Below are 12,459 nucleotides of genomic sequence, written 5' to 3' on the forward strand. Positions count from 1 at the left end.
TCATCATGCAATGGTTTTTTTCCTTTGTCCTATACCTGCTCTGCTCAAGAAGAAGGCAAAGCCCCTTTCACCCTAGGTGAAGATAGGATTTTCCTGTTGTCCCGTGAAGAGAAAGAGACCCTTTCCACCCCTGGTGGAGATAATACTCATTTGGCAGCTGCAAATAGTCTCCTTGTGCCTTTCTCATAAGTGAAAAACACTGGCACACCTATAGGTTCAGTCTCATGAACATCTGGCTGGCTTGAAGGGCCTCCTTCCTCATGAAGCACCGATGGATTCAGCTGAGGGATTTTGAATACCTCCTGTGCAATGAAAGTATCCCATGAGATATTCAGCAAGCTTAGATAATGAAAAACAACAACTCTAATCAATGAGAAATGGTAAATGCTACTGAACTGCTGAGGAAGAGGTTTCCTTTGCACATAATGAGCCATTTTCTCAATATTCTGGCATATAAAGTATGGAAGATTCATCATCCTCATTCTTGTGAAATGCATCAACAATATGACATGGTATGTATATAGACGGGAAAACCTTCCCTCACAGGTGAAATATTTGATAATGAGTTTCATGAGTGGAGCATAAGTATCTTGCAGGAATTTGAAAGGAAAGACCTTATTAATTTTCCTCCGATAAGTAGCCTTGATGTAAGGCTCATAATGCTCTCTACCCACATGTTGCCCCTTATTCCACTGTTCACCCACATTAGGGATGCCTGTTGCTGCTGCTATGGTTTCAGGTGTCAAGGTGAAAGAGACACCAGCTAGGTTCACCTGGACATTGTAAAGATTAAGAACAAATAACCTAGCAAGCTCATGACGATATTACACCCTCTCCACCATTTCACAAAACTGGTAACAAGACTGATGTTTAAAATAGGCTACTGCAAGAGGGCAAGCAAGTAACTTTGTAAGAGTGCTGGGCTCCTCCCAGATATGTTTTCCTCCTTTATGTGGTTTTCTTGGTGAATGAGCCTCTTGGGAAGAATCACTGACAATTTCATCATCCCTTTCATATGCTAAATCTGTCTCCATACTTGCAAATTTGGGGTGAAAAATGATGGGTATGAAGAATTTTTTTTTTAGTATGAGGGTGAATAAGGTGACTGTTGTTTTTCCTTTTGGGAAATGTGGGATTAACTGATAATATGACTGTGAATGAGGGTTTTGATGGTGGAGGAATGTAATGAGGGAAAGGAAATGGAAATTAGGTTTTTGGGAATGTATAGGGTTAGTGTTTAGGAATAGTGTATAGGGTTTAGGGTTTGGTATAGGGAGTGAGTGCCAATGATTTTGGGAGGGGGAAAAAGGAAGGGATTTAGGGAAATTTAGTGGCAAGGGAAGGGAATGGAGTGTAGAAGACAATCAAAGGGGAATTAACAGCAGAAAACAAAACCCTAAGCAACTTTGGCAAGACAACTTTAGTGATAGCAAGGGTTTGTTTTTTTAGACACATAAAATAGCACCAAAGATGGGAAAATCCCTTGCTAGACTAGATGAGGGGCTGTACTTACTTTCCAAGAGGTTATTTGTGCATTTGGAGACAGAGGAGGGCGATAAAATTGGTTTTGGAGCTCAAACAACAGATGCGTAGTGCTGCCTCCTAGGTGTGTACTACACTTTCTATGCGTAGCACATGACCAAATTGCAGTTCAAATCCTGCGCCAGATGCGTAGTGCCAGGCAGGTGGGTAGCGTTGGTGCCCAAATGCGTAGCGCCACCAATTTTTTGTGTTTTTTGCTTGATTTTGCATCTTTCTCCCACAAACTCAATTTTTGTTCTCCAAGAGTGAATTTGCACAATGAAATGACAAAGAGGACCTTTTTCACTTTAAATATGAATGAATTTAATTTACACTCATCTCAAACCCACTTTGCTAATATTAAAGTCACTTTTGGTTTTGAACTCTGTTTTTCCATTGAAATTGAATTTTCTTAATCATTTGACAAAATGATGCATTGATGCTTGTGTTTTTGCTTGCAGGGGCTGTAGTTGGCAAGGTGACCAAAGGTTGTAGCTCTAAACTTATTACATATAGGAAAATTAAAATTACATGAAATTTTTATACATAGAAAATAAAAACTCTATTTTACCTCAAAACAGGGTTTTGAGGATAAAAATCACTTATTGAGTATATCATCATTGAAATTTTGATCTTGAGACCTTGTTAGACCTCCTCATGTGCCTGCTGATTGTTATTGAGATTTTACAGGACTATGGTGGAAAACCCTAGACCTAATGAGACCTAAAACCCTAAAAATGGCTTTTGCAAATGTAATGACAAAAATGACTGTAAATGACATGAACTTGTGAAAATAGGCCAGCAGGTAAAGATCATGAGGGAAATTTGATAATGAAACACTACCATTAGTTGATCCATGACCTAATGGAATGCAGTTGATTGGATGGGACACCTAAAATGAATGCAAAAAAGAGAATTTGATCACTGATGGAGGGATGAAGATACTGACACTAAAAATGGCTCCATTGGGGATGGTAGCTCCTAGGAGGTGCCAAGAACTACAAATCTCTGGAAACAAGACAGTTCCTCTTCCATTGGGCTAAATGGAGTCAATAACTTCAGCAAACTAAAAGCAATATCTTGAATCAAAACTGACTCAATTACAAGACTGAAAATTGATTCAAAACTAACTCAAACAACCGACACTATGTAATTAAAAGCTGACATCAGACCTTCAATTTTATAGCCTTCACTTCGGGTCCCAAACTAAATGAATGGTGACAGTACACACTTTGCAATGAAGTAAATAAAATGGTATGTATAGTGACAAATTATGATAGTAGAAAATTTTTCAAAGATAATACCGTTTCAGTAGCTGACCATTGACCGGCCCTCCGGGACAATCTTCCCCGTTCAATTCTTTGAGAAGAAAAGCATTTTGACCTCGATATGCAACAATTCTATATGGTCCCTTCCACAGATTCTCGAACTTTCCGTGCTTGCCTTTGTCCTCATTTCTAGCATCCCACTTGAGCACTATGTCTTCGATCTGAAACATATCTGCCTTTGCCTTCCGATCATAGATTTTCTTGATTCTCTCTTGCAGCCTGAAGGTATTCTTAAAAACCTCCTCTCTCATCTATTGTAAATGGATCATTTGGTTTATTCTTCGCTGAAAATGATCCTCCTCGCTGCCAGCTTCCTGCAGAAGTTTTACAACCGGGACTGCAAGAGATGTCAGGAACACCATGTCAATGCCATATACTATTTCGAATGGAGACATGCCAATTGACTTCTACTGACTTACTCTATCCGCCCATATTGCATTAACTAGCTTCTTGTGCCAGCTCTTTTTGTTTGTTTCCAGTAGCTTTTTGATGATGTTAACCAATGATTTGTTCGAAGATTCAACCAATCTGTTACCTTGCGGATAGTATGCAATAGAATTCCCCAAGGTAATTTGATATTTGTTACAAAAATCAATCATCTTTTTAGATTTGAAAGTTGCTGCATTGTCTGTAGTCAACTTGTTAGGACAACCAAAATGTGACAAAATATTATTTTCGAGAAACTGAATTATTACCAAATCTGTGGCCTGCCAAGTGGGGATTTCCTGAATTCATTTTGTAAAATAATCCGTCGCTGTTAAGATCCACTTGTGTTGAGCTGAAGATGTAGGATGAATCTCTCCAATAAAATCTAGGTCCCACTACTGAAATGGAGCACGCACTTCAACTGGCTTGAGAGGTAGTGGCTGTAATTTTTTCCTTCCCTAAAAAATTTGACATTCACAACAGCTTGTAATAGTTTTATAAACATCAGCAAAGAGGGTAGGACAATAGTATCCTGCTCTCAAAATTTTATTTGCTGTCATCTTCCAAAATAGGTGACCTCCACAATCTCCCTTATGAAAATCATCCATGACCTATTTTGCTTCCTCCTCAACCAAACAATTCAGCAACATACCTCTAGGATCTTTCCAATACAATGCATTATTCATAATACAAAATTTAGCAGCCCTTAATTTCAGAGTCCTACTTTTGTTTTTAGCCATCCCCGATGGTGATGAAAGGTGCTGGAGAACATATACAATATCCGAATACCAAGGAGAATGGAGAAAAATTTTAGATACTTGAATGAGTGAGTTGTCTTCATCTTCTTCAGACATGGTAGCAATCAAGTTTATGTCCAAGGCATGCAAATTAGACTCCACCATCAGTTTTGCTAGACCCTGCCCCTTGATGAACTTTGTTGGCTTTATCCCCAAGTCATATTATAACAAAGCTGCGATCCATTTACCTCGCCTCCCTTCTGCATTTGTCTATCCCAAAACATCTTTGACGGTTGCGTTAGGGACATAAGAAAGAATATGAGAGTGCAGAATATATACCTGGAAATATTTCAAAGCTTTCACCAAGGCAAGAGCTTGCTTCTTAATAATATTATACTTTAAGGCTACATCTCTTATTGTCCTGCTAAAAAAGGCAATTGGCTTCTCAAGCCGGTCTCTTTTTTGCATTAGAACCGCCGCCATAGTATGCTTTGAAGTGAATGAAAATAAAATGAAATCTTTGGAATAACCTGGGCTGATTAAAATTGGAGCTGAAGAAAGAGCCAGCTTTACCAAATTGAAAGACTTTATGGCTTCTTCGATCCATTTACCACACTATCATTTTTCAACATGTTTGTAATCTCCCTCAAATGTTTAGCTAGATTTGGCACAAAATGATGTAAGAAGTTCATCTTACAATTAAATGCTTGGATCTCCTTTTTACTACGAGGAAAATCAATTTTATGAATGGCTTCTACTTGAGCAAGATCAATGTGGATGCCCTCCTTGGATATGATGTGACTGAGAAGCTTCCCTTCATCCATGGCAAACAAGCTCTTCTTGGGATTAAGAGATATTCCATACTTTCTACACTACTGAAAAACAATCTTCAAATGGTAAAGATGTTCCTCATCTGAATTGGAAAAAACTATCAAATCATCAAGATAAACTACTAAAAATACATATTTCTCATTTGCAAAGGTGATATCCATAGCCCGCTGAAAAGTTGCACCAACATTCTTTAAATCGAATGGCATCTTGGCGTAATGGAAAGTCCCCCACGGAGTGGTGAATGCTGTTTTGTCCCTGTCATCCTCATGGACCAAAATTTGATTATAGCTAGAATACCCATCGAGCAGCGACATACGAGATGCCCCAACCACTCTTTGGAGTATGTGGTCCATTTTTGGTAATGGATAATTATCTTTCAAAGACATCTTATTCAGATTTCTAAAATCAATGCATAATCTAATCTCACCTGTCTTCTTTCGCACGGGCACCAAATTGGAAATCCATTTTGAAAATCTTATTAGAATGATTATACTAGCCTTGTATAATTGGTTCACCTCCTTCTCTATTGATGGCAACAACTTTAGATTTATCCTTCTTAACTTTTGTCGAAATGGCTTCTGGTTTGGCTTGATTGCAATGATATGCTAGATTATACTTTTATCGTACTACTTCAAATCTGAATAGTCCCATGCAAATACGTTAGTAAATGAAGACAATAAACTAATGTACTTTGCCTTTACTTGAGGAGATAATGCCTTTGACAACTTCACCATCTTTGTATTTTTTGCTGTTCCAATATTCACATCTTCAACTCCCTTTTCGGTCGGCATTAAACTTGGCTTCCGGGCTACATCATCTTGGTCAAATAATTACTCTAAAGGTATAAGGCCTTTAGGGATGACATTGTCCTTTAGCTGAAAAACTTCCATCTGATTTATTTCCATGTCCAGTTCACCATCATCTTGCTCGCCATCTATAGAAGTGTCTTGATATTTACCTTCATTTTGCAGAAATTCTTCAATCTCTTTGTCATCCTGAAACACTTGCCAATATCTTAGATTATCGGGGACAGCTGGGCGATGTTTCACATGAATTTCAAACTTATTGTTTGAATTCATCAGAATCTTCAAGTTGCTGCTGTAGCAAGGGAATCTGCAATAACATTTTGTGCACGAGGAACACATGTCAAGGTGAAATCTGGAAACAACCTCAAAATATCTAAAACCGCATTATGATAGGCCCTCATTCGAGGATGTTTGGCTTGGTATTCACCCTTGACTTGCTTGATTACTAATTTAGAGTCGCCATAAACTAAAATTCTCTTTGCATTCAAATTTTTGAGGATTTTCAAGCCTGTAATTAGTGGCTCATATTCGGCTTCATTATTGGAACAATCAAAAGCCAAGTTGTACAAAAAAACTCTTACATTAATCGGGACTTTATTTGGTAAGAAAAGACGGCTGTGTATCCAAATACCAATTTTGGCACCTTCCTTACCCATTGCTCCATCAAAGTCCATACTCCACAAACCGGCTTCTTCCTCCAAGTGTTGGAATTCTGCCTACTCTTCTACCTTTGGCTGCTGCCCATCAATTTCTTGCTGCTGGTGGGATGTTGACTGTTCACCAGTACTTTCAAGCCTTTGTCTCTCTTGATCAAGTACAGCTCTAAATTTTTCTGTTATCTCCGGTATATCTTCAACTTCAACTAATTGACTAATTACATCATTGAAACCACCGTCAGAATAAAGAACAAAAGATTCTAAATCTGAATGTACATAATTAATCGGATGATTAATATGTTTCTCCGTGCTCGTGATCATATACTTCATCTTTTTCTCCCTATATAACTTCCTCAACTGACCAAAGATGGGAATAGTGGCATAGGAGAAATCTAACTGCAATGTCCCTTTGAGTTTTGCACCCCATGACCTAGATAGAAGCATGCCAAATCTAGGGGGAATGTCGGCCACAACTACATCCATAAGAACATTTTTCGCTGGAATCTGATCCAAAGTCACAGCCAATCCTTTAATAAGACCAATACATCTTACTCTACCAGAATCAAAGGAATAAATATCATGGTACTTGCGAGTGATGTCCAAACCCAATTTTTCCATAATTTCCCTTGGCATCAGGTTGTGAGATGCTCCTGAATCAAACATGGCATTGTGCAAAACATAATCATGCAATCTAAGGCTGATGTAAAAAGGAGCTACATCACTATCCTCAGTTTGACCTTCCAATTTCGAACCAAAGATAAGCTCGGGTTGGTCATCTTCCACATTAACCATATCAGACGGAGGATCTATATTCAAAATCTTTGCCACTTGACCTTTATAGCTGCTATTCTTCATCAATTCAGTTAAAGGTATTGACACTTTTAACTTAGAAATTTCATTTTCTAAGCTAAAGGTTGTAGTTTTCTCTAGCTCTTTGACTAGAGCATCCTTCTTTTCAGTCTTCTCCTTTGTTGCACTTGGCTGATTTGACATTTCATTTGCTGATTGTACTTTGATGGAAGTAGGATCTACTGGCTCCTTTCCCTATTTCTGCACATTTGGAGAATCAGTCTTTGGTGTTGTTGCTTCCTTCTACTTCTGAATTGGATGTATCGGTACATCCCTACTCCTGAGTGAGTATTGTCTTTGCTGCGTTGTCAATGCATTCATGTATCCTCTCTAATATTCATCTGATTCCTCTGCTAGGACTGTTTCATTTGCCAATATAAAATCTTCATCTTTTTGTACAGCTGGACTTTTTGAATACTCTTCATCTTCGATGATATAAATTGGCAAACCATCTGGTGTAAAAAAGTGATTTACCTCTCCTATTGGAGTCTCATTATCCTCTGATTCAGTGCCATGGATATAGTTCTACTGTAATGGTGTTTTGACTTGCTATTGAGCTGATGGATCTTCAGCTCTTTGCTCCCATTGCTTGATTCTAAACTGCGGTTGCTGCTCACCACGAAAATTTGGATTTCTGACCTGTGTCTCGGGCTTATCTACAATGGTGAATCTATCAAACATCTTCTCAAGCTTATGGAGCAAATGATCCGAGGAAGAAGTTTCTTACTTTATGGTCACCTTCTTCTTAGTCTTTGTCCTAGCTCTCTTAGCTAGTAGCTTTGCTTCAACACTTACCGTGATTTTCTGCATGTCCTCCAACGTAGCCAGGTCTCTTTCTCTCAATTGATATGCATGTTAGGATCAAATCCATCGGGAAATTTGATCAAAGCCAGCCCCATTGGTGGCTTGATATCAGCTATAGTATTGAATCGAACACAATAATCCTGGACACTTTCCCCAACATTCCTCTTTATGTTTTCATATTTGGAAAGGATTTGGAGTGGATTTTTCTTTACCTCCTGTTGTGGCCACCAACAACCCCCCTCCTTATTTAGTATTAGCAATAACACTATATAAGTGGGGACCCTTAGTCAAAAAATTAAAAAAAATCAATCAGTGCTTATATGTCATCAAGAAATATCGTATCGCGCAAAGAATGATAGGGCATTTTCTTATGAGTCAAAATGATAAAATGAGAGATTGCGACGCAAACTCCATCGTATCGCATCCATTCATGAACACTCACATTGGAAAACCTTAAAATCGCCGATATGCGATATCGCATATCATATGTTGCAAAATTACATAAAATGTACATAATGATAAAGCGATCAACGATCTTGCGATATTGCGATCTGCGATCCTTGTGATATTGCGATCAAACAACCTTGCGATAGAATAACATGAAGATATTGTGGTAATGCGATACAGCGATATGCGATACTGCGATGCAAATCATAGAAACATTCCATCGCAGATTTTCCTGGCCCAATATTCAAGAAAAAGCTTTTTTCCATAAACCAAGAACTGGTTACGCACTTTAATGATAATTAATAAATTACATGCCAGTTGTTAATAAAATATGGTTTTGTGTTTTTCGAAGAGCCAGTTCACGTAAGGTGGCGTGTTTTTGCATATCCATGGCATTCAAAGCTTTCCTGTCGTTATTTATTATCATTACTCTCTCCTCACTTGTGAACTGCAGGAATGAAGAACAAAAGTTACGCAAAGCAATGTGCAGGAAGCTATGGGGAAAAATGGTAAGGCTCCAATGTCTAAAGACAGAGAAAAGGCGCCCTTATACGCAGTCACCACATGTAATAGAGCCGCAGATTCACAAAATGCTGCTAAGCCATCCATTGCAGATCTTTCATATACAACCATGGTTAAATGGGTACTGAGCGATGCTGATATCAGAAACAAACAGTTTAATGCTCAGGGTTGACAGCTCACAAAAGCATTATTTTTACAAATTTTGAGCTTTATACCCGATAAAGAAAAAGGCGCAAAAGGCGAAAAACGCATCAGAGAAGCTCGGATCAAAGAACAGAGGTAGTTTCCGATGCACGATTAGCGCCTAATCGCGCATCGCTGAGAAAATTGCTCGAGAAGGAAAGCTTCTAACTGCTCAGTCACCTGTAAGCCCCAAAATTGCAAGAAAGCAATGATAAAAAACAAACTAGAAACAGAAAGCTAAAGAAAAGGCAGAAGCAATCCAAAGGGTTAACCAAGTTGAATTGGGATTATTACTGGGCATCCATGGTAAACCCACATAGTCAGTGGATGACTCTCAAGTATATCATCAATTTTGCTGAGAAGGTGGTGCCAGCTCTTGCCAATTCTGTTTGCTTAGCTCAACCAAAAGCGGAAGACAGTCAACCGACTCTACTCAAACAAATACTGAATGCTTGCAACGTTAAGGAGCAAATGCAGAAATAGTTAGATATTAGATTTAATTTTAGAAATAGTTTTGCTTTATTTTTGCTTAGAAAAAGGACGGTCATTTAAACCGTATCTTGAATTTTTGTAAATAAGTTATTTAGTTAGTAGTATTTAAACCCTTCTCATGCATTTAGAGAGGGGTCCAGAAATTTATCAAAAAATTGTCCTCAGAACATGCACTGTTGCACCCTCCAAGGAGGTTTTGATGAATGAATGGAATAGGATTTGTTGATGTTTGCATTTAATATCTGCTACTGATGTTGCACTTCTGTACTCTTAGTGGATGTTAGAGCAAGGAGAGATAAATCATTGTCGCTTGAAGCTCATGAGTAGGACTAGTTATAAATGGTACTTTTATCTCTTAACCATTTCTGCTTATGTGTTAAAGTGATATACAGTTTTTAGTTGTTTATGTATTATTGCATGAATGCCTGTGTTATCATTTGGCACTTTTGTATGGTGATAGCTATTTGTTTATGCTTAATGTATGAATAGCTCATTATGTGATATGTTTTTCACAACTGTTTCGTCTAACTTTTTATGCGAAGTGGTTCATCCTTATTAATTTCTTTTCTCATAATAGTTGAATGATATTTATTACCAGTTGTTATTTGAAATATTTTTAGATCGCATAATAGAAGAATTACATCCCGGGTTAGTATAGACTTAGATGTTGCTGCTTATTAGATTACAATAGCATAGCATTATATTAAAGCTAAAATTAGAATATCTCAATTAGGAACTGTTAGATTAGGAACATCAAATTCTACACACACACACTCATAGATTGGGAAACTGGTCCCATATCCCCAGTCGGACCCGCTATACCAAACAGATAAGGAGCTGCCAACCAAGGTCCGGATCGGGCGGGTATCCCCCTTGTTGTAGACCCGATTTTTGGGGCTTCAACTTATTTGGCACTAGAAGGAGGGCCTGAACTATGAATGGAAAGTAAATCTAAATCTGAATACCATTCGAAGAGTAAATCGCCCTCACCATCTCCCCCGACTTGTCCATTACACTTAAATCCAGAGTTAGAGGTTGCTGGAGCATCAACCGCTGCTACAAACCCTGACATTTCAGAACAATCTACTATTGAACCTCCTAAAGTCGAATCTCTGATTCACAAACTTCAGCGATTTTCTATTTCTCCTCAAAGATTTGATAAATCTCAAGGTAGAGTGACTTCGCAATATAACCCTGCTCATCCCCTGACCATATTAAAGAGTGAAAAGTTTGGCGTTCAACCAACCAAATTACCTCTTCCCACAAGGAAAAGACTAAGAAAATCACCTAAGGAGTCTGATAGAGAGACTCTTTCATCATCATCATCCATCTCAACTTCTTCATCACGAAGTCAACCATCCACTCCTCCACTTCAGATCATTGTCCATCTGTCCACTGGAACCGCCACTACTCCTTCTCAATCATCTGCAATCGTAATATCCTCATCCTCCCAACCACAAGGATCATCTTCTGCACTTTTCTCTGTTAGTAGTTCATCAATGGCCCAATTTCCGTGGAATAACCCTGGGGCAGTCTTAATGCCTGCACCCTTGAGTCAAATACCGGCCCATCTTGAGAAATGGCTGCCTAAGTTTAATCCTGAGGCAGGCATGCTAGCAGAAGAGCATATAAAAAACTTTATGCTATCCATTAATCTTAATGGGGTTACTAATGAAGATGCTGTTGTTCAACGTTTTCCTTACACTCTGCAAGGAATAGCCAGATCATGGTATTTCTCATTACCCTCTGGATCCATCACTAGTAGGGACATCTTCCAAGAGCAATTCCTGACCAAGTTTGGTGATGACAGGTCTACGGCAACGCTAATCAATGACCTATCTAACCTTAGGGCCGATTCAAGAGAGCCTATCAAAGATTTCAATTTACGTTTCAATAAAATCCTAAACAAAATTCTTACTGCTTCCCAGCACAGTGAAGAAGTACGAAGTGAATGGTATATCACTGCTTTACCATCAAACATAACGATCTTCGTGGACAGGGCTAATAAAACAACCTTAGCTGAAAACATGAAAGAAGCAATAGCGGTAGAGAAACGTATAATAGCCCTTGAAAAGAAATCCACGATAGAGGAATGGAAATCCAAGAAAGTCACCTTCAAGGAAGATTCCAAGAAGAAACAAACAAAAGATCCATTCGATTTGGAAGGATTGCAAAAAGTTCTGAAGACCATGTCCAATGAAATGGTCGACATGAAGAAGCAAGTAGCAGAAACTTCTTCAAAAAATCCCTACAGAGCTTTTAAAAGGAGCCCTTCAAAGGATTCAAAGCCACCCAATGCTATTTCAAATGCTGAGTCCGAAGAAGAGGAAGAGGAAATTGCCACTGAAGGGAAAACCGAAGAAGAAGAAGTTGTAGAGTTACAAGGAATGTGGGATTTCATCCTCCCATAAGAAGAAGATCAAGAAGTATTCCCAGTTATCACACGAAGTAAAAATTAGCTTGATCCTCCCCAGACTACCCCTAGCCAAAGAGCGCAAGCTCTGTAATAAAGGATAAAGTCGCAACAAAGAAAACGACATCTAAAGCGACTCAAACCAGCTCAGTCCAAACAGATGCATCAACTCCATCTAAAAAACTAATCGTGTCGGATGAAATGGAGTACAATATTATAGAAGATATGAAAAAGACTAGGGCCAACATCACTCTTTACGAATTGAGCAAGTTAAAGCAACAACAGAAGATAATGTTGAAAGAATTACATGTTGTGCCAGTTGCACCTTTGCTTGCCGCTGTACTTTCTCAAGCTTCTCATAATATGCGAAGACCTCCAACTAATGCGATCAATAAGATTGATCCAAATGACGTCGCTCTAATTGGAGGAAGATCGAGATCTCAT

Source organism: Pinus tabuliformis, chromosome 7 (genome assembly GCF_031772625.1).
Source record: "Pinus tabuliformis cultivar Carrire ecotype Pingquan chromosome 7, CPIR1, whole genome shotgun sequence".
NCBI classification, from domain to species: domain Eukaryota; kingdom Viridiplantae; phylum Streptophyta; class Pinopsida; order Pinales; family Pinaceae; genus Pinus; species Pinus tabuliformis.